General features: G+C 43.5%; 1 protein-coding gene across 3 annotated transcripts in view; it reads right to left on the bottom strand.

The window, feature by feature from the left end:
- SPATS2L (spermatogenesis associated serine rich 2 like) overlaps positions 1-23,499 on the bottom strand; it is a 134,960-nt gene that overhangs the window by 98,755 nt on the left and 12,706 nt on the right. For all 3 annotated transcript variants that reach the window (XM_054044824.1, XM_054044826.1, XM_054044827.1), the window contains exon 2: positions 3,332-3,401. The gene's annotated coding sequence lies outside the window, so the exon portion shown is untranslated. The remainder of the gene's footprint in view (positions 1-3,331; positions 3,402-23,499) is intronic.

The following is a 23,499-nucleotide window of genomic DNA, read 5'->3' on the forward strand; positions in this document are numbered from 1 at the left end:
ATCAAAAAAATACAAATCAATTTAGTTTCAAAATTGTTCCAACTAGCTGCTGTGCTATGGTGATGGGTGCTGCAAACTGCCTGTGCCTAGGTTTTACGGTGATGTAATCTATAAATAAGTGAAATGCCTTGTCACTCCAATTTCTATCCTATACACACACAAAATATAGAAAAGGACAAGATTTTCCATGCAGCTTTACCATGACAACTTAACAAACCCACCATAAACCGAAGGTTGTTTAACATTAAATAGAACATTGTGATGAAATGACAAGGTATGTACCACTGCCTCCACTGGATGGAATCAGAACTGTGCAACTGACCATACATCTACATAGCAGCTGGGAGGTGCGATTCCCATCTTGGCTACATGTATATGCCCTGCCTCTGCTCAAGCTAGCTCCTAAAACAGCAGTGTGTATTTGATGGCACAGGGGGTGGCTCGGGCTAGCCACCAAAGTACATCCCGGGGGGGTCGGACTGGATTATACTCAGGAGGTTAGCCCGAGCCACTGTCCATGTTGCCATGGACACACTGCCATTTTTAGACACTAGCTCGAGCAGCGCTAGCCCATGTATGACTACCCAAGCTGGGCATTACACCTCTCAGCTCCTTTGTAGACATTCCCTGAGCATCACAAGCCCTGTACTGCTAACAATTAATGGAGATCATCCCTTAGCTCAAGCAGCATGGACCTGTGCTTCTGGAGAAGGAAGATCTGTGTACTATCCCTGCTGCAGCAGTGAAATGCTAAGTAATTGTGATGTGCATCATGGTGACAACTGTGAATCATATCTATAGCAAAATAATGTGTCCCATCAAGTGTACTTAACGTAATCAGAACTCTACTACTTAATAAGAATTCTGGATCATATCACAGACTTGTGCCACTCCTATGAAAAAAATAGCATACATAACGGACAGATGGAGATTAAGGTCATTTTGGATGGAAATGCTGCTTTCTAATTTGTGTACATGGCACAGAGATGTTGTGGCAATGGGCATATCACAAAATGCCTAAGCTAAACAGATGTAAAGCTGATTCTAGCACTATCTCCTGCTGTTGCACATTTGCACTGCGGAGAGGGACAGATTTGATTATTTAGGTGAGTCTGACAGAAATCAGCAGTATTAAAAGATGATTTTTCCTGGTGGAGTTGTGGTTTGAAAAGTGACTGGAACTGTTTAAGCTGGTAGTCTCCTCCACACCCACAGGAAAGAAAAAAAAAGGGGGGGGGGGGACTTCTCATTTCTTATAGAACATGTCTCTTAGGATTTAAAAGCTTAGAACCAGATTGTGGCCAGTCCTTGCAAGAGCATATAAGGTGGACAGGGATCAAAGAGCTTCTCCACGTTAGCCTATGAAGTGTCTGCCTGCTATTACAAGAGTGCAGAGAGAGCTCAGGGCTGGCAGCATTAGCACTGCCAAAGGAGCAGAGAGGATGCAGGGCTTCAGCTGTGGGGAAGTACACACTGCACCCTGTTTAAGGGTGACAGAGTGACTGTTACACTTGGGAACTCCAGGAGGCACAATGCTTCCTGGAGCTCCTGCTAGGGCAGTGAGCAGGCACAACATCCTCAGTTCAGGGCTTGGGTTTAATCATATGTTGCCATTTTGCCTTTGTATATAAAAGCCTGGAGCAGACATTTACATTTCCTGCATCTGCCTCAGCAATGGGAGTCCAATGACTGGGGGCTGCATTAATGGATTTTTCAGTGTCAGCAATGGCACCTGTGGTAGAACATCATTTAAGAACATAAGAACGGCCACACTGGGTCACACCAAAGGTCCATGTAGCCCAGTATCCTGTCTTCCAACAGTGGCCCAATCCAGGCACTCCAGAAGGAACATACAAAACAGGTAATCATCAAGTGATCCATCCCCTTTCGCCCATTCCCAGCTTCTGGCAAAGAGAGGTTAGTGACACCATCCCTGCCCATCCTGGCTAAGAGCCATTGATGGACCTATCCTCCATGAATTTATCTAGTTCTTTTTTTAAACCCTGTTATAGTCTTGGCCTTCACAACATCCTCTGGCAAAGAGTTCCACGCATTGGCTGCGCGTTGTTTGAAGAAATACTTTCTTTTGTTTGTTTGTTTTAAACCAGCTGCCTATTAATTTCATTTGGGGACTCCTTGTTCTTGAGTCAGGAGAAGGAGTAAATAACACTTCCTTATTTACTTTCTCCACACCAGTCATGATTTTATAGACCTCTATCATATCCCCCCTTAGTCATCTCTTTTCCAAGCTGAAAAGTCCCAGTCTTCTTAATTTCTCCGCAAATGGAAGCTATTCCCTACCCCTAATCATTTTTGTTGTCCTTTTCTGAACCTTTTCCAATTCCAATATATCTTTTTTGAGATGAGGCGACCACATCTGCACCCGGTATTCAAGATGTGGGTGTTTGATGTTGGAAAACATCAGGAGAACACTGATGGTCTAACGGGACAGTAAAATGAAAAATAAACGTCATGGCGGTAGGATAGAGATAATAATAAAGGAATTATTATTATTAGCAGATTTCTCTCTCATTGGGCTACTTGTTTATTACATTGATATATTAAGGGCCATACAACATTCCTACATCTCTCATTTGTAGGAGTTAATGGGATAATTAGACCAGCAATCATCCTATGCCCTGTGCATACAAATTCAGGGTGTGTGCAGACACTAAGGGTATGTCTACACTAGGAAAATACATCATGTTAGAACACTTGTTAACTGACTTATTTTAAACGTGACTTAAGGTACAAATTTCAAAAGTGATTTAGGAGCCTAAGTGCCATTCTCAATGGTGGCTTGAGGCAATTAGATACCATGGGTCACTTTTGAATACAGAATTAAGCGCTTTTGACAACTTTATGCTTCGCCCTTAGTGTAGACAAGGATAATTGTATTTTAAAACATGTCAGCTGGCCTTGGTTAACATTAGGGTCTCCCCACCACCAACCAAACTTATGGTTAACCACGACCAGCTAACATACTTAACCCATAGTGTGGACAAGGACAATCATGTTTGTGTCATGTTCAATATTGTGTTAACTAACATGTTTTCTAACATGATGCACTTTCCCAGCATAGACATACCCTGAGTTCTTATTATCAGATGTGCTGAGCACCATCTACAACAGAAGTCAGCAGACATAGCAGGTATTCAGCATGTCTGAAAATCAGTCTCTAAATGGATAGCTTTGTAAAAAAATAGATCACAGTAAGTAATTAGCAGTAGAGGATGAAGTGAATGTGGAGTCAAGAGTCTCAGAGATTAGTTATCTACAACACTATGATAACTGTAAGGGTGGTTAGTGAGGAAAAAATCAGGTGTCTCACCAAACTGAATGGCTCCAGTTTCTCTTCCTCGTTTTCTAGATAACCCAGTTGGCTGTATCTTCTGCAATAGCTGTAAATTACAAGAAGAATTATTAGTTATACTGTTTCTGCTTATTGTTCTGGCTCTCTTGTCACGGGTGAGCTTTTCTTGAGCAAATCTCAAAACCTGATTGCAGTTGCCATCCAGCCCCTTATGCAGACAAACACAGTGCCTAAATTGTGGTATGCTCAGAGCCACGTTGGCAGTTTGCCAAGAGCCCACAGCTCTTGCCAATTTGCATATAAATGTACACAAGAAGTTTCTCAAAATCAAATGTACGCAAGCACAATTTGTCTGTACTTGTACACCCATTCACGGATAAACTGAAATTGATTTCCTGCACTGTTAATGAAAACCTGTACTTCATCAGCTTCATCCTCCCCCTGCAGTTAGAGGGAGGGCAGTCCTGGGCTAGAGTTTGGGACTTCATTGCCCACATTCCGGACACCTTTGGTTGTACTGTGATTATACTGGTCTGATCACCACTTGAGTCAGACACTCACACCCTTGTCAGACTTGCTCTGGAACAGCCATTTCAGCAGAGATAGCAAGTTCTGCTCACTGGCCTCTTAACTAGCCCTTAATTCTCGAACTTCCTGAAGGGCAGACAGCCTTCGTCAAATCTAGCTGGTTTGCTTTGTCTTCCTGGACCCATTTTTCCTTTGATAATACGGAATACTCACTCTATTACAGAATGGGACTTTACGACTGTTCTCATATTTCACCCTTTTTATACACAGGGAAACAATCCATTTTTCATAAAGGCCCCAGAGAGTCCTGTAGGACGTGAGTCCCACCTAAGCCGCAGCTTTTCTTTCAAAGCAGGATGCAAAGTTAAATTCTCCAGCATACAAAATAGCATGGTTCTCACTGAGTTACTGCCCTTGCAAAGATTTTTTGCAGGTTAGATTGGAAGGGTCCTTTACAATCTAAACACATACTTTGCATGGCTATCTGAATCTTAGATCACAATTACATTCAAAATCTAGTGGAGGAGTGGAATGCTTCAGAGTCCGTTGTTTCACTGAGGAAATACGAAAGGCGTTAAGCTTGTTATAGTGTAATAAAGCTCTTCAGGGCTCAGATTGTGCATGGTAGGCCCTGAGTATTAGAGACTCCAGGCCCACAAGGGGAGTGTGCCCATTTCTGTAGCCCTGAGAAGGGTGCAGAATGCTCCACTTTGTGCCTCCAGAAAGCTCTGGGAGGTGTATGAGAGGGGGCAAATGCTATGGCCCCACCTCCCCTCTGCCACTTTGGTGCTGGGAGGGAATATTCCGGGCCTCCACTCAGGGAACATGGATGGGGGTGGGGAGAATGCAGAAGGCTCCTTCTGTCCTCTTCCTCATTTGAGTGCCTGAATGGAGCCCTGGCACAATCTGAGCCCAAATAGACATACCTAAAGGTTTACTAGAGATTCAAAGTCAGCATATGTAACTTCTCTTTGCCATTCTATCGATTGGCATGTCCGGTGCTGGTTATTTTAGTACTCTTGTCTTACACAGAGGGTAACAGTGCACAATTACAGTCATTGCACGTTGGAGGATTAAGGTATGTCTACACTGCACGCCCCTTAGCTGAGGTATAAATAGCAGTGCAGAAAGTGGGGCATTGCTTAGGTGCGTACAGACACACCTGAACCCCCAGGGTATATATCCTACATGGCGCTCAACATGCCCAAGCAGTACCTCCCCCGTTTATACTGCTATTTTTAGCAGTGCAGCATCCCACTGCTGGAGTCTTTCCCACCGCAGGACAGACTTTGGCAGCGGTGAAAGGCTCAAGCAAGGGGGAGGCAGCGGGGAAAGCCTCTGGCAGCTCCCTGCTGCCCAGCCTTTCCCTGTTGCTTTCTCCCTGGCAGAGCCTTTTACTGCCACTTGTAGCTACACACCCAAGTCCGTTGCAAGGATGTTTCGCGCCTGCCCCCCCCCGCCCTGAGGCACCCTCCCCTGTGGCAGCTCCCCATCCACCTCTGCCCTGAGGCTCCCCTCCCCCCCCCCGCGGCAGCTCCCCTCCGCCCTGAGTCTCCCCACCCCCTTCGGCCTGGGGATCCGTGCAGCAGCTCCCAACCCCAGCTCACCTCTACTCCGCCCCCTCCCCAAGCCCTGTTGCAGCTCCCCACCCTCCCTCCACCCTGAGGCGCCTCCCCCTGCAGCAGCTCCTCTCCGTCCTGAGGCACCCCCCCCCCACGGCAGCTCCCCACCCCCCCGGCCCGGGGAGCCATGCCGCAGCTCCCCACCCCAGCTCACCTCTGCTCCGCCTCCTCCCTGAGCACACCGTTGCTGCTCCACTTCTCCCGCCTCCCAGGCTTGTGGTGCCAATCAGCTGTTTGGCGCCAAAGCCTGGGAGGGAGAGAAGCAGAGCGGGGCGGCGTGCTCAGGGAGGAGGTGGAGCAGAGGTGAGCTGGGGCGGGGAGCGGTTCCCCTGTGTGCCGCCCCCCCCCCCCTTACTTGCTACAGGTGGCCCTCCCCATGCCAGCTCATCTCCACTCCACCACCGCCCCGGAGTGCACTTTTGTCTGCCCCCAACCACTTGGCGCCCTAGGCAGCCGCCTACTTTGCCTAGTGGTTGCACCGGCCCTGTACACACCACAGTATTGTTTGTCACTGCAGCGAGTAGCTACACGCTACATGCCATCACCAGTGGCGTCCAGTGTAGACATAGCCCCAGAGTCATATCAATGGTCCTGTAGTCATAATTGTAAGACATTTTATATTTTGAGCCCCAATTTTGATTCCCTCTCCCTCCCAACCCTAAATCTGTGGGGGAGAGGGGCGGAGAGGAAGGCTCCTCTCAGTCTAGGTATTGCTTACTCTAAGGTCAGGAGAACGTTTGTGGAAAATTCAAAATAAATCCAACAAGCCATCAAACAAGTACCTTGACTTAGAAAAATGAATGGGTCTGTCTATTTGGCCAATTGTTCTCGCTGTTTTTGTCCTATTGTATTTCAGGAATGGTTTGGGTTAGAAAGTTACAAATAGTCTCATGTGCTTGTTCTCAAGGAGCACTCATGAGGGCATAGGATCACATTCATGAAGTGATTCAAGTCAGAATTTCAACTCTTGTGCCTTGAGGTTTCTCATGGCAGTGGGCTATTTTTAAATTAGAGGAATAGTACAAAAATAATTCGAAGTCACAAATCTCCTTATCTTCTGGACTCTCATCGCTTTAAAATGGTGAATGTGATTTTAAACAAAAAAGCTAGATACCATATTTAAAGTTTGCACAAAAGTAAAGTTTTATGGATATTGCAAAAGTTTTCTCCCTGGACGATACCACATATGTCAAGTTTGACAAAATGAGATGTATTCCTCTGAAAAATAAATAGATTCATATGGGACTTTTCTCCCTAATTTAACTACTTTCCCGACTCACCATTTTGTTCTCTCTAAATGTTCGATGGCAGATAATCAAAGAGAACACTATACAAGAAATAATGACTAAAGGAAGAAGAGAGGAAGTCAAGAGTAAAGGTGCAACACTTAAAAGGGAAGCTCGTTTCATTTTTATTATCAAATAAAATGCTGTAGCTTTAGTATGAAAATGTTTTAGGCAACTTCCTATCATAAAGAAAGATCAAATTTAGAAGTGACTTCACATTTTCAAACCGAAAGAGACTCTACAGTAGGAAAATGCTCCTTTACTCTGTAGGAACGAATGGAGGCTTTAAACATAGTAGCCCATATTCATCTTTTGCGGTAACTCCGCAAATGTATAGTTAATGCTTGGAGGACATATGCCCTGCACTCACAAAGAGCCCAGTGCCAGCAGCAGCCTTGAAAATCCTCTCTCACTGTTCTCCACACCTCTTCTGACCGCCAAAGTGCAGAGGTGATCTTTGGGAAGCTGCAGGTAGTCCCTCACATGATGTCCCCACCTCCTGCTTTGAATGCATCAGAAAGGGCTGGAGAGGTTGTAGCCAGCAGTTTGTTGTAAACATGGCTTTCACAGATTCTAAGGCCATTGCAAACATCTACTCTGACCTCCTGTATAATACAGGCCACAGAACTCCCCCAAAATAATTCTTTGGAACTGTAAATTCACCATGCTACTGTGTGCCCAATGCCAATGGAGCTTTTAAGGCATGATGCAGTGCTGTCCTAAAGCCACATGCATAGCAAAAAGAACAGGGAGATGGCTGGGTAGAAGACAAGAGGCAGATCTAGAACTTACTGATGGCCAGACACAGAGAGGACAGAAGTGGAGACTCATAGCTCTCTCTATTTTTAATCATCACTTCCTTGTGGGAAGTTCAATACCACCTCTGCGACCTCACCCAATCCAAAGAAGAAACGATCGGTGCTATTGGTCATGTAGGCCACAGATAGAGGTTCTGCAGGGCAGAGCAAGTGAGGTTTTGTTTATGATTTTGAGTGCCGGTAGAAGAGGATGGCTCATCCAGTCAGTAGGACGTGAGGCATAGAATGGCTCCATATTCTCCCTAGTTGTCAAGTCTATGTATAATTGGCACTAACACTTGGTTGTGATCCAGAGGAAGGCTGTCATGGAGTTCAGGATAGGGGAGTTGAGAATAAGTCTGTCTTGAGACTGGGAAGATGGGAGAAAGTATTTGACTGGGGAACCAGAGTGCTTTCCTTGGGGAAAAGCTCAGGTGGATCGTGGCCCATTATTCTGAGCCTGACATTATTATTTCCATTTATTACAGTTCTTTAGACTATGTCTCTATATTATTTTCCTTTTTTTTTATTTTAAATATACAAATCAAGACCAGATGCCTTTCCAAAAGGTGTGCTCTAGTGCAAGCAGAAGTTATGGGTTTGTGCAGGAATCACGTGGTGAAATTCTATGGCCTGTCTTATGTTGGAGGTCAGATGAGATGGTCATGCTGGTCCCTATAAATCTATAAAAATTGAACACCCAGGAGACCCTTCTTTGTGGGTACTCACTGTCATGGGGAAGCAGGTGAGTTCTGGTGAACGAAGGACCTGACAGAGATGATTATCCTGACAGAGATAATGAGCACCTGCAACTTCTGATGTAGTCAACAGGAGCAGGAGATGCTCAACATCTACCAGGACTGGGCTCCAAGTCAATGGCCAGACTCTCATCGACTTCAGCACGAGCACCTGTAAATCTGTGCTCATGATCTATTTACCACTAATCCAGAATGAGTGACTGTTGATCCAGTGAGGTGCAGGGTGCTTCCAGCTCCCATTAAAGACAACAGGAGAAGAAGAGAGTTAGCATCCTGCAGGATCTCACCCTCTGAGGACAAATCATGCAGGGGTTTATAATGCACATTTTTCCTTACTGTAAGAGAGTTACATATTTTCACTGAGGGGAGAAAGGGGATTTACTGAGCACCAAAACTGTAATTATCCTCTATTCACTACTAAACCAAAATGATAAATTCTGCACCTGACTCAGGCAAGTGGACTTCAATCCTGAGAAACAACTGCATAAGGCCTGCAGGATTTGACCAGCTCTTACAAACAAGCCAGAATTTTGCCCAGTGGAAAACATCTATCTTCAGTACTGATCCATACTGAAATTATGGTAAATAAAGAACAATTTACAATCAGGCAACATTCTGACGTCCTTTTGCCAGCATGTTTTAAAATGCAGGAGACCTGTTAGAAAGAAAAGGCAAATCGTTCTGTATGATCCTTTAGCAAAGAGCATGCCATGCAATCAGGCACACAGTTGACACGGTTTCGGGTCCAGCACGAAATAACAGGGTTAGAAGAATAAACATGTTGCAACATGTTTACTGTGACATGTAGCTCTTCAAGGGCATGAATGCTAAGAGTCCAATTCTGCTATCTTATACTCAGCCTCCCACTGACTGACCAGAAGTTTAGTATGAGTTAGGACTTCAGAACTGGGCCCCAAACTCATTCAAAACTACGACGTGTCTAGGAAACACATAAACATCCTGTAAACACTCTTTTTCCCCATCCCAGTATTTAGTCATTATTTCATTCCTTTTTCTCTGCGGATTTGGTGCCAGTATTTTTCTCTTCTCAGGGTATTTAGGACCCAATCCCAACTCTTGATGACACCATTGGGACTTGGATTGGACCCTTAGCAGCGACACCTGTGAGCCACATGTCAACAGAAGTTCACCATTACATGGTTAAGCACTTAAATATTTAACAGTAAATCATTCTTATAACTCCACTGTAAAATACTGGAACCACTGGAAGCTCCAAGATCGTTAAAAGGATGAATTGTAGATTCTGCTGTAGCACAAGACCTCAGAAAATTGATATTCGATAAAACAAATTCTACCTACTTCACAAGCTCCTACAGTATCATACTTCCAACACCTGGGAGTAAATTTTTTTCATGACTGTGATGTTTACTTGCTATCTAAAGGCAGTTTAGCTTGTTTTCTGTTTGTTTGTTGCAGAAAATACAGTCAGGGGTTTTCTTGGCATCCATTACAGGTGTATTATTAATAATCCGATGGGACAGATTAATTCCCCATCTCTCCCAGATGCATGTAAATCACTCTTTTTCTCCTCATCAAGAAATCTGGTCATGCATTGAGCTTCCAGAGAAGCAGCGTTCTTTGGGGAATTTTTTAAAAATAAAACCATGTATAAATCATATCTATGGATGCACTATCACATGTCTTGGAGCAGTTACCTCTTGCAGCCTACTTGCAGAGTACAGTTTGAAACAGGGCTACGTTAACGTGTACTAGGGAACTTTTAGTGCAAGCCAGCAGGGTCCACATGTACCAGTTAGTGTACAACACACTTGCCTGCACTAGAATTTACACTCCTCTAACGTGGACTATGGCACAGTATATCTGCTAACTTGATCCAAGGTGAGAATTTCTGCAAAGAATACAGGAGACTGCACTTCTGGATGGTTCCCTCTATTACTATGAAGTTACATTTATTAATATTTGTAAAGTGCTTTGAGATGCTCAGGTGGAGGCTACATAAAATTGCACAGTATTGTTAATAGTTACTGTTACTATCCCAGATATGCCGGAGCACATCCACAGCAGTTTAAGCACATACATTTCCCTCCCTGCTCCAAACAGCGTATACACATATACTTACCCCCTTCCAGGGGTGTGGCTTTATCAGTAACTAAAATAACAAAGCAAAACTCATTTTAAGTTTCCAGCTCTAAGCTGTGGCTGCCTCAGAATGACATTCCACTCTTTTTACATGCTGGTTGGGAGGTAACTAGAGCCACCTTCTAGCATGAACCAGCACAGTTTGTATCTTTATGTAGGATTCCAGTACCTGAATTCAGGGTGTGTCAGCAGAGGAACCTAGCAAGCTGCAAAGAGGCCTAGAAACTGCTTCTACACACAGATAATATAATATATTGGAAAACATATCTTAAAAGAAAGCTTATCTTACTACCCCAATGCAGTACTTGAGGCAAAAAGAGAAGGCCATTACAGAAGCTGCAGAGAATGAATGGTTTTGTTTTGTTTGGATCTGTACAGTAGCCCAGCCCATAAATAGAAACCAGTATTTACATTTGCTCTACTTTATTTGAAAGTTGTGGGATTGACTGTAAACAAGCAACACCACAGAGCCTGGGAGAGCTAGTTAAGACAACCCTTGGGTACCCATATTAGCCACCCAGTGCTCAATCCTGAGACTGCAGTGTGCCCCCAATTCTGACTGACATCACTGGGAGCTGAGGGTGCACAGCACCTTTCAGGATCAGGCCCTAATTCTTTTACTCTATAGGTCTGGTTTAAATCCCAATATGTCAAGTGTGGCCAGATAAATGTCCAAAGAAGCGTCATGGTTCACAGTTAAAATGGATTTCTATGATCTATGTTAAAAAAAACGCTCCACGGTGTAATTAGAAAATCCCTAGAATCGGCCCATATAAATGTTATTGAATGTGTTAACTTGCACGGAATGTAATCTAATAATTATTTTAAATTATTTTTAAGAAAGGATCATTAAAAAAAGTTAAAGTGTGTTCCAACAAATCCCACAGTGGAATTATTCTGGGCACAAATTGTCTATCTCTAGCAAGCCAGAACAATTAAGCATTTTACATTTACTATGATTAACAATTGGAGTTATCTGATTCATGGTTAACAATGCAATTGCAACTATTTTCAACTGGCAAGTCCTCCACTTAATCTGTCCCTCGCCTCCCAACAGAATAACAGGAGTTTCTGAAGTAAGTTTTATTTCGTAACTTTCCCAAGTAAGTGGAACCAGTTGTGCCCCCACTCTGTTGGTCGGAAAGGGCTGCCAGAAGTTACACGTTGACACAAACAACAAACTAGAGATTTCCTTAATAATTATCCCAATAGGCTTTTTTGTTTGTTTGTTTTTAAATCACTCCACTGTACCTTGAAACAGTATGGCAGGCACATTCGGAAAATCCTTTGATGTCAGGATACAACTTTATAAACAGTGCTTTTCCTTTTTTTTTAAAGATAAAATGAATTACTAATCAAAACAAACGCTAAACCGAAAACGTATGTCTGAATATGTAAAGTGTTTTAACTAAGCATGAGCTGGAATTTTGGGAGACAAAGCAAAGTGCATATCACACGTACAACAAATAATGTGTGATGCAAAAGATACTAACACCTTATATACTGAGTTTGTGGTGCAATTTAGCAAAGTGAAATACAGCGGCTAAATGTAATGGGCATATATATGTTGTTAAAAAACCCTGGAAGATACAGAAAATATTACAGATATAGTGAGTACTGGATAGCTGAGGGGACTGGTAATCTGATTCACAGCTTTGGCTTTCCTGGTCACCATTTTAAAACCAGGCCAAGTCTGTAGGGACAAAAAAACCATACTGTTCAATCTTTTCAATACAGTCCCCAATGGACAAATAGACACATACTGAAAAGTCACTCCTAGCAGCACTGGTCCTTCCATGTCACACTGAGACGCACGGACAGGGTGGTTTGGGGAATTTGTACTGTGGCGGCCTTTGCTGTGCTTGTTCTGTTGGTCAAGAGGAGACTTCAGGCCCCATGGATGTCACCTTCCATCTGCACTAAGTTCTCCTATATATATATATATATACTATTGCATAATCAGGCACAAAGCCTAATGGAGCAGACACAATCTCTTCCGGGGCTACTTGGTGTGCAGGGGGTGGGGAATGATCGCTCTACACCATCCACAGGAGTGGTGCATATTACTCCCAACAGTGCACCAGCTTGGGTCCATGGGCCAGTGTAGTGGGGAATGGGGCATGGCCCCACCTCCTCCCACCCCTATCTGGGTGATGTGTTCTCTGGAAGGAAGCAGGACTGAGCATTCTCAGAGACTGCTGTTGTGATCTGCCCTTGCACACCTTCCCTTCCCATGCACTCATGCAAAGGCAGATCACTGTTTGACTCACTGTATTTTTTTCTGTACAGTGTGGTTTCTGTGCTTGGGTTTTTACATCATGAAGCTCTCTGGATTACAAATTTTCCCTCTGATATAAAGCCCTGAGCACACTGGTATTTATTAAACACTCAATTTAGAAGACAAAATAAACCTCTCATTCTTGCATACAAATTCTAAGAACGGGGTTGTAATGGAACTGTGCGATGTTTGTACAGAGAAATGAATACTGAATTCAATTTACACATGTAACGATAGCATTAGACTGATGTTTGTCATACAGAGGAGGAGAGAAATTACCAGTGAGACCTTCAGTGGATGTAATCATGAGTGTAATGAGAAAACTCATTCCCATGTGGTCAGTATTTCACAACACAAAAGGAGTCACACGTAGCTCTCCGAATCTAAAGACAGAAGGGACTACGAAATAATAATTTGTGTATTAAAGCAGCAATTTCATGAGAATTATAAACAAATAAAAAAGTTGGGAGCAAACTTTAACTTTGGAATTTACCATTTCTTTTGATGTTCTTCAAGCTTTTTTTTGCCTGGTAATAAGTAGAATCACTGGTCTCACTCTTCCACAAATGGCATTGGATGAACAACATATGTATTTGGAAGGGAAACAGCATGAAAAAATAAATTCTTTTTTAAAATTGTGAGTTTGGATGACATTGAGCTAAATTAATCTACTTTGTTGTAAATCGGGATTTATTCCAATTAAATCACATTTACCCCAGTCTAAAGGAGATCTGAATTTGGCCCAGGGTCTGCAGACTGGTAATTTATTCAGGATTTAAGCATTTACTTACTTTTTTAGAAACACATGTATATTTACCGCTGTGCCCCAGCAACTGATATATGACTTGGCACTTCTGTTCTGAGTGTCTGATCCAGCAATGTGCACTTACTCACATGACATATTCTGCATATTTTATGGTATGCTAAAAAAAAAAAGTTATGTTACAGTTAACAAGGGAAAGCTGAATGGAAAATGCTACATGTATGCGACGTGGCTGAGTTGCCATTGCCAATGCAACCTTATCTTTTGGAATTTCCTGACTTCTGCACATTTAATCCTGCAAGCTCAACACTGCATTTATGTTATTTATTTTTAATTTAATTTCCTAGTGGTTCTGTTTGTTTGTTTTTAAGAAAAAAAGGGGAAGAGGATAAAAAATAAACCTGGCTGTAATCAGCCTGCACTTCTTACAACGCTACAGGCTTCAACAGAGGACTCTACAAGTTATTTTAACTAATGTGTAACTTATAGCTTGGATTCTGCACTGCATATGAGCTGTGCTCATTTCAGTCAGTGGTATTAAGCAATATGCATGACCTCCCTGAGGTGGGCTTTTCCTTTACTATAAAAAGGTATGTTTTTAACATGGTAATAAACCCATATTAAAATCCTGGCTGAAATCCTAGGTGTACTCCAGGTCCCCCTTGACCAGCTGAGAACATGTTAAAACTACAACTTGCTTGTCTACACTAGGATTTTAACATATGTTCACTAAAATTAAAAACGCACCTTTTTCCTAGTTTTCGAATGGCCAGTGGGGCCAGTCAGCTAGAGGGGCAGTCCCTGACATAAAGTAAAGCAGCTCTTAGTGTCTATTCAGAGCTAAATAAGTTCATGTACTAGGCTGAGTTGTTTCCTACACGGTTTGCCCTACTGAAGTGTTTCCCAAAATGGAAGACATGCCCCTCTGGGAGGGCACAACCAGACCTATCAATTATTCTCCAGAGTCTGATCTTTCATTTTTTAAAAAGAGTACGTCTCTACCTGTTACTGTTGTGAAGGAAACCTTCAAAATGTGACCTGAGTGTAACTGAAGCAAAGATATCTACCTGAGTTTGCAGAGAGCCTGAAACATGTTCTGAGGTATGGACTGCCCTATTCCTTTTTATGCTAACTCAGATTCCAATGATGATGCCTTAAATATCACCACTGTTAACTATTTCATTGCTCATTAAACATGCAAGAAAGGTGAGAAAGCATCACATGATGAAAATCTACACAAGTGTTTCCCAAAGTGGGAGCATGGGCGTGAAGGACTAGCTGGGGGCAGGGCACAGATGACATAGTCTAGGTAGACAGACTAACGCTAGCTCGAGCTAGTGCACTAAAAATAGCAGTAGGGACATTTTTGCAGCACAGTTGGCAGCTCAGGCTCGCTGCCTGAGTCCAAGCCCATCTGACCCCCTAAGTCTGACTCTGGTGGTTAGCCCGAGCTGCTGCCTCTGTTGCTTTGTGCACACTGCTATTCAGTGCTAGCTCAAGCAGAACTAACATAAGTCTGTCTACACAGGCTCAGAGGCAGGTTCCCATTTGCAGTGTAGACGTAACCTAAGATCCTCAAATAAAAAGGCAGTAAGTTCATATTACCAGGAGCTCAGAGTCAACAACAAGTATGGTGTATCTAAGTTTGGTCCTGGATCCGGATGTAGTAATTATTTAGATATAATAATCCCAATGGGAGTGACCCAAATCAGTCTTTATAACAACAGGATTCCATTGCGCATTATGAAAAGACCATTCCTGAGATATTCAAACAAGGATCAACTGTTGGGTTGGGTTTTCAGCCCCATAGACTGTACTTATATTATAAGTAAAGGGCCTGATCCTACACACCTTAAACAAATAATTTTTATGAATAAAAACAACAGAGAGTCCGGTGGCACCTTAAAGACTAACCAATTTATTTGGGCATAAGCTTTTGTGGGTAAAAAACCCACTTCTTCGTCATTTTTACCCACGAAAGCTTATGCCAAAATAAATCGGTTAGTCTTTAAGGTGCCACCGGACTCCCTGTTGTTTTTGTGGATACAGACTAACACGGCTACCCCCTGAGTCTTTATTCATGTTAGCAGTACCACTGACTTCAATGGGACTCTTTACAGGAGTAAGTATTACTCCCGTAAGTAAGGGTTGCAGGATTGGGCTCAGGAGGCATAACTGGGCAATGGCCAAAGTATTTTTTTTATTATTATTATTTTTTTCTTTCTTTTTGGTAGACATTCAGCAGAGGAAATGTCTGTAGCAAAAGGGTGACAGTTGTTAACCTTTTCTTTCATTGCAGTGCTGATTCAGAATACACTTCCTCCTTCAGAAAAATCTGGAATTTGCTATTAAAAAACAAACTACATTTTTGGAGCTAAAATACAATGATATATAACAAACTTTACACATGCAATATATTGTTGCTATCACTGGGCTGTATTCAGCAATAAATCTGCATCACAAGACAAAGATCTGTTCTTTGCCAAGGTAAACATACAAAGGCAGTACAGTAATATCCATTTCTGGCAAAGGGCTGACACACCAGAATCCAGTGATAAATATCTTGCTAAGTCTCTTTATGGTGGAACTTCTTATGAGAAGTGCGGGGGGGAGGGGAAAGGAGGGAAATCCATGACATAGAGGCACTGGGTAAAATCATGCTATACAAACGGAGGGATTGATCTTAAATTTATCAGGCAGTCAAGAACGATCAGTGCCTGACAGAATCAAGCCTTCAGAAGAGATGATGAAGCAACAACATGCTGTTTTGAAAGAGAGAAATGTCATTTCAGAAAATTCACAATACAGATACTGCAGATAAACCTTACAGACAACGGGCAGATTCATGATAAAATGAGTTACACCATGTTGGCTTTTGAACATTTGGCATATGGTTCAAAGATGAAAAGCAAACATACCCTGGCATGTAGGTTGCAGAGGGCAAGTTTTATCCTCCAGCGTAATAATACAGAGAACTTAAATATAGACCTACTGTCGAGATTGTATTTAAAGAGCTGACCTAAAACAGAGCCTCATTCATGATCATCTACATAGAATGGTTGGCAATGAGTATAAAGTTGAATTCTGTCAGGGAGCTAGCTGAACAGCAAGGCTGAGAACTAAGTGACATACCAAAACCTTGACAGAATCAAAATGTACACTTGACAGTGTAAAGATGCCCAGCTGGACAGATCTCTTTAAGTACCTCTGGTGCAGTAAGCTAACTAATAACTATGGCCCAGTATCCAGAGAGAGGTACAGCAGATCAATCTTTATCCAGATCTTTTCCCCTATAAAGTTTCCATGTGTTATACAGTTATTATCTGTGACTTGTGCACACAAACACTTAATTCACACCAAGCTGGGAAGTAAATCTACCCTGCACTAGCTGCTGTGCAGTAAGTGGACAGGGGATGGATCACTTGAAGATTGCCGTATTGTGTTCACTCCTTCTGAAGCACCTGCACTGGCCACTGTCAGAAGACAGGATACTGGGCTAGATGGACCATTAGTCTGATCAAATATGGCCATTCTTATGTTCTAAATGTTTTTGTGGACCATGCTGCCATGCACTAACAGTTCCTTAGCGCGATCCTGATCTACAAACGCACAGAGGCACAAGGTGAAATGACTTTGCCAATGAGCTGCTGCATGACATAGGACAAGTTGGGAAGAAAACTTAGGTCTCCTGACTCCCAGTCCAGCACTCTCCACTAGACCACACTAGGCCTGAGTTTGACAGACCTTTTGTGCAAACTTTCAATATATGAAAGTGTCATAACTATAAAGGGAAGGGTAATAGCTGTCCTGTGTACAGTACTATAAATCCCTCCTGGCCAGAGACTCCAAAATCCTTTTCCCTGTAAAGGGTTAAGAAGCTCAGGTAACCTGGCTGGCATCTGACCTAAAGGACCAATAAGGGGACAAGATACTTTCAAATCTTGGGGGGGGAAGGTTTTTGTTTGTGTTCTTTGTTTGGGAGTGTGTTCGTTCTCGGGGACTGAGAGGGACCAGACATCAATCCGGGTTCTCCACATCTTTCTAAACAAGCCTCTCCTATTTCAAACTTGTAAGTAAATAGCCAGGCAAGGCGTGTTAGTTTTCCTTTGTTTTTCTCAACTTGTAAATGTACCTTTTACTAGAGTGTTTCTCTTTGTTTGCTGTACTTTGAACCTGAGACTAGAGGGGAGTCCTCTGAGCTCTTTAAGTTTGATTACCCTGTAAGGTTGATTTCCATACTGATTTTACAGAGATGATTTTTACCTTTTTCTTTAATTAAAAACCTTCTTTTTAAGAACCTGATTGATTTTTTCCTTGTTTTAGATCCAAAGGGGTTTTGGATCTTGATTCACCAGGAGTTGGTGGGAGGAAGGAGGGGAATGGTTAATTTCCCCTTGTTTTAAATCCAAGGGGTTGGATTTGTTTTCACCAGGGATTTGGTGAAGGTTTTTCAAGGTTTCCCAGGGAGGGAATCCATTGAAAATGGTGGCAGCCGAACCAGAGCTAAGCTGGTAATTAAGCTTAGAAGTTTTTATGCAGGCCCCTACATTTGTACCCTAAAGTTCAAAGTGGGGATCTCAGTCCTGACATTGGTGAATAGCGGTGGGATCATTTTAAACCCAAAAGCCAGTGATTTTTTTTTTCCTTCTAGCTGCTTGGAAAGCCGAGCTGGAAGTAGATAGATGCATATCTTATCTCTCCTTGCCTGAAGGCAGAGGTGTTAAGTTTTTTTTACAGGTCCTTTGTTAAGAGAAGGGTTCAATTAGCAAATGACTGGTAAAAGGTATTTACAAGCTGAATTGTTTTTTTTTTTCTTTTTACATCCTCTGGAGTAGCTAGTTAGAAAGTTACTGTTAACTCTGCAGCAGCCAGAGCTGAGAGCTTCCCAGTTTGTCAACTGCAAAGGGGGTTACCCAGCACAAGAAAACAGGAAAATGACTACCAAAGAAGTAGCTAACAAAATAGAACTGGCCAAACTAGAAGCAGAAGAAAATGAAAGAAAACATCAGAGACTGCTTCAATTAACAAAACTCGAGACAGAGCAGAGAGAAAGAGAAGAAAAAGCCAAAAAGGAGGCCCATGAAAGAGAGATGGAGCTGGAAAAAGCCAAAGAGGAGGCTCACAAGAGAACTATGGAGCTGAAAGAGAAAGAGATGGAGGAGAGAGAAAAAGAAAGGAAGCATGAACTGGAAGTAGCAAAGGCTAAGCAGGATGCACCAGCCAATGCTAACAACCCCCCTCCAGGTACCACTTCCCATCCCAGAAAATTCCCCATCTACAAGGCAGGCGATGATACTGAGGCCTTCTTAGAAAATTTTGAAAGGGCCTGCCTTGGATACAGCATCACTGCAGACCAGTACATGGTAGAGCTGAGGCCGCAGCTCAGTGGACCCTTAGCAGAGGTGGCGGCTGAAATGCCTAAGGAACACATGAACAGTTATGAACTTTTTAAAAACAAGGCCAGACTCAGAATGGGGCTAACACCCGAGCATGCCCGTCGGCGGTTCAGAGCCCTAAAGTGGAAACCGGATGTGTCATTTACCCGTCATGCCTACCACATTGACAAAAATTGTGATGCCTGGGTATCAGGAGCAAATGTTAAATCTCTGGAAGATCTGCTTTCCCTAGTAAAAATGGAGCAGTTTTTAGAGGGTGTTCCTGAGGAAATAGAAAGGTACATCCTAGATAGGAAGCCCAAAACTGTAACTGAGGCGGGGGAGATTGGAGCCCAATGGGTGGAGGTGGCAGAAAAGAAAAAAACTAGTAGCAGTTGGAGCGAATATCAGAAGGGGCAAGCCGAAACAAAACCTTACCACCGGGGACAACCCAAGGCCCCACCCACATCCCAAGGGAAACCCCAGACGCCTTCTCACCCCACCACACCAGTCTCCACCAACCAACCTCGTCCCGGTAATACCTTAGCAGGGCGATGTTTTAAATGTAATGGACTGGGACATATAAAGGCTCACTGCCCCAAGAACCCCAACCGATTACAGTTCATTACACCCCAATCACACCAAAGATCCCCAAACCCAGATGCCTCTCTCATACCCTCGGAGCGAAGGGAAACCTTGAGAGTGGGCGGAAGGAAGGTTACCGCTTGGAGGGACACTGGGGCTCAAGTGTCAACTATCCACCAATCCCTAGTGGACCCCAAACTCATCAACCCAGAGGCTACAGTGACAATTCAACCCTTCGTGTCACAATCTGTAACCTTGCCTACAGCCACGTTGCATGTCCAGTACAAGGGCTGGTCAGGAATGTGGACTTTTGCAGTCTATGACAATTATCCCATTCCCATGCTGCTGGGGGAAGATTTGGCCAACCATGTGAAGGTAGCCAAGAGGGTGGGAATAGTCACCCGCAGCCAGGCTAAGCAAGCTTTCACCCCCATCCCTGTTCCTGAGCCGTCCACCAGGGCCCCGTCTGTGTTACCGGAGACCCAGACAAAGGTGGTGGAACTGGATCCTCTGCCAACGACTGCAACAGCCGTAGTGGATCCAATCCCAGAGACCCAGCCAAAGCCAGTCCCAGAACCGGAACTGGCAACGCAACCAGCACCAGAACCATTGCCAGCCCTGAGTCCAGCCCTTGCAAACCCGTCTACAACTCCAACGCCAGAGGGCACCAGCGAGCCTGAACTGGCAGAAGCAGCAGATAACCCTACCCAAGAGGCTCAGCCAGAGCCTGAGATACCACATAGTGCACCAGCGGACAGCGGTTCACAGTCAATGGAAACAGCCCCAGCACCTGCATCGCTTCCAGAGGGACCAAGCCCCAGTCCACAGTCCAAGGAGGAACTGATGTCTCCAGCATCAAGGGAACAGTTCCAGGCCGAGCAGGAAGCAGATGACAGCCTTCAGAAAGCTTGGGCGGCGGCGCGGAGCACCCCACCGCCTCTCAGCTCTTCTAACCGATCCCGGTTTGTTGTAGAACAAGGACTTTTATACAAGGAGACTCTTTCTGGTGGGCACCAGGAAGACTGGCATCCTCAAAGGCAGTTGGTAGTTCCCACTAAGTATCGGGTAAAGCTCTTGAGCTTAGCCCATGATCATCCCAGTGGCCATTCTGGGGTGAACAGAACCAAAGACCGGTTGGGGAAGTCCTTCCACTGGGAGGGAATGGGCAAGGACGTTGCTAATTATGTCCGGTCTTGTGAGGTGTGCCAACGAGTGGGAAAACCCCAAGACCAGGTTAAAGCCCCTCTCCAGCCACTACCCATAATTGAGGTCCCATTTCAGCGCGTAGCTGTGGATATTCTGGGTCCTTTCCCAAAGAAGACACCCAGAGGAAAGCAGTACATACTGACTTTCATGGATTTTGCTACCCGATGGCCGGAAGCAGTACCCTTAAGCAACACCAGGGCTAAAGGTGTGTGCCAGGCATTAACAGACATTTTTGCCAGGGTAGGTTGGCCCTCCGACATCCTTACAGATTCGGGAACTAACTTCCTGGCAGGAACCATGGAAAACTTGTGGGAAGCTCATGGGGTGAATCACTTGGTTGCCACCCCTTACCACCATGAAACCAATGGCCTGGTGGAGAGGTTTAATGGAACTTTGGGGGCCATGATACGTAAATTTGTAAATGAACACTCCAATGATTGGGACCTAGTGTTGCAGCAGTTGCTTTTTGCCTACAGGGCTGTACCACATCCCAGTTTAGGGTTTTCACCATTTGAACTTGTGTATGGCCGTGAGGTTAAGGGGCCATTACAGTTGGTGAAGCAACAATGGGAGGGGTTTACGCCTTCTCCAGGAACAAACATTCTAGACTTTGTAAGCAACCTACAAAACACCCTCCGACATTCTTTGGCCCTTGCTAAAGAAAACCTAAAGGATGCTCAGGAAGAGCAAAAGGCCTGGTATGATAAACATTCCAGAGAATGGTCCTTCAAAGTAGGAGACCAAGTCATGGTCTTAAAGGCAATCCAGGCCCATAAAATGGAAGCGTCGTGGGAAGGACCATTCACGGTCCAGGAGCGCCTAGGAGCTGTTAACTATCTCATAGCCTCCCCCGCCTCCAACATAAAGCCTAAAGTATACCATGTTAATTCTCTTAAGCCCTTTTATTCCAGAGAATTAAACGTTTGCCAGTTTACAGCCCAGGAAACAGATGACGCGGAGTGGCCTGAAGGTGTCTACTACGAAGGAAAAAAGGATGGTGGCGTGGAAGAGGTGAACCTCTCCATGACCCTTGGACGTCTGCAGCGACAGCAGATCAAGGAGCTGTGCACAAGCTTTGCACCAATTTTCTCAGCCACTCCAGGATGGACCGAACGGGCATACCACTCCATTGACACAGAACTCCAGGAAGAAATCACAGCCAGTGTGGAACCGAACATCCAACACTATCTGTGATTTGGGGGGCGTGTCATAACTATAAAGGGAAGGGTAATAGCTGTCCTGTGTACAGTACTATAAATCCCTCCTGGCCAGAGACTCCAAAATCCTTTTCCCTGTAAAGGGTTAAGAAGCTCAGGTAACCTGGCTGGCATCTGACCTAAAGGACCAATAAGGGGACAAGATACTTTCAAATCTTGGGGGGGGAAGGTTTTTGTTTGTGTTCTTTGTTTGGGAGTGTGTTCGTTCTCGGGGACTGAGAGGGACCAGACATCAATCCAGGTTCTCCACATCTTTCTAAACAAGCCTCTCCTATTTCAAACTTGTAAGTAAATAGCCAGGCAAGGCGTGTTAGTTTTCCTTTGTTTTTCTCAACTTGTAAATGTACCTTTTACTAGAGTGTTTCTCTTTGTTTGCTGTACTTTGAACCTGAGACTAGAGGGGAGTCCTCTGAGCTCTTTAAGTTTGATTACCCTGTAAGGTTGATTTCCATACTGATTTTACAGAGATGATTTTTACCTTTTTCTTTAATTAAAAACCTTCTTTTTAAGAACCTGATTGATTTTTTCCTTGTTTTAGATCCAAAGGGGTTTTGGATCTTGATTCACCAGGAGTTGGTGGGAGGAAGGAGGGGAATGGTTAATTTCCCCTTGTTTTAAATCCAAGGGGTTGGATTTGTTTTCACCAGGGATTTGGTGAAGGTTTTTCAAGGTTTCCCAGGGAGGGAATCCATTGAAAATGGTGGCAGCCGAACCAGAGCTAAGCTGGTAATTAAGCTTAGAAGTTTTTATGCAGGCCCCTACATTTGTACCCTAAAGTTCAAAGTGGGGATCTCAGTCCTGACATTTGTGCAAACTTTCAATATATGAAAGTATGAAAGGCATTGAAATGTTACAGTATATTTAAGGTTACATTTGATACAATCTCAATTGTAAAAATATTGGGTTTTATAGTCATCCTTCCAAAACTGTCATAAAACTTCACTACTCCATTCACAAAAACTATTCTCCTGTCCATCACCATCATTCATCCTCCACAAAAAACAAAACAAAACAACAACAAAAATCCTGAGTGGAATTTTGCAAGATTGTATTTTTTAGAGTGTTTATAGTTTAAGGTTTCTATCTGATTTGCATAAAACAAAAATACTGTTACATATTGATATAAATTTAGTTTATAATTACATTGTATTTCATCCTTACAGAGTATATTTTATCTGTTATTTAAGAAAATAAAAATTAATCTGGAAAGAAATGTGTAATGAGTGGGTCTCAACCTTTTCCATGCTATGGCCCCATGTTACAACAGAAAAAAGTTTTGCGATCCCCATTCCTATCCAGCTATAAAGAAAGGGAGGGTTGTCATGACTGACTCCCTCAAAACTGTTTGCGAATCCCCTGGGGGATGCAACTTCCAGGTTAGAGAACAAATGGAAAAATTTAAACATGAGAAATTTTGAAAATGTCAAATTCATTTTTGTTTCACAAGTTTGGAAAAAGAATGATTTTTCGGGCATTTGAAATTTTTCAGTAAATGCTTCATTTTTTCTGTCCTCCTAATCCCCCTTTTTGCCACTGACAAACGGGGGGGGGGGGAGGAAGGGGGGAGAATGATAAACCAAGAAGAAACCCCCCTCCAAACAAAGCTAAATTACTACATTTTTCCATTTTCCAATTTTGTCAAAAGGGAAA

The sequence above is a fragment of the Malaclemys terrapin genome, chromosome 11 (genome assembly GCF_027887155.1).
Source record: "Malaclemys terrapin pileata isolate rMalTer1 chromosome 11, rMalTer1.hap1, whole genome shotgun sequence".
In the NCBI taxonomy this organism is placed as follows: Eukaryota; Metazoa; Chordata; order Testudines; family Emydidae; genus Malaclemys; species Malaclemys terrapin.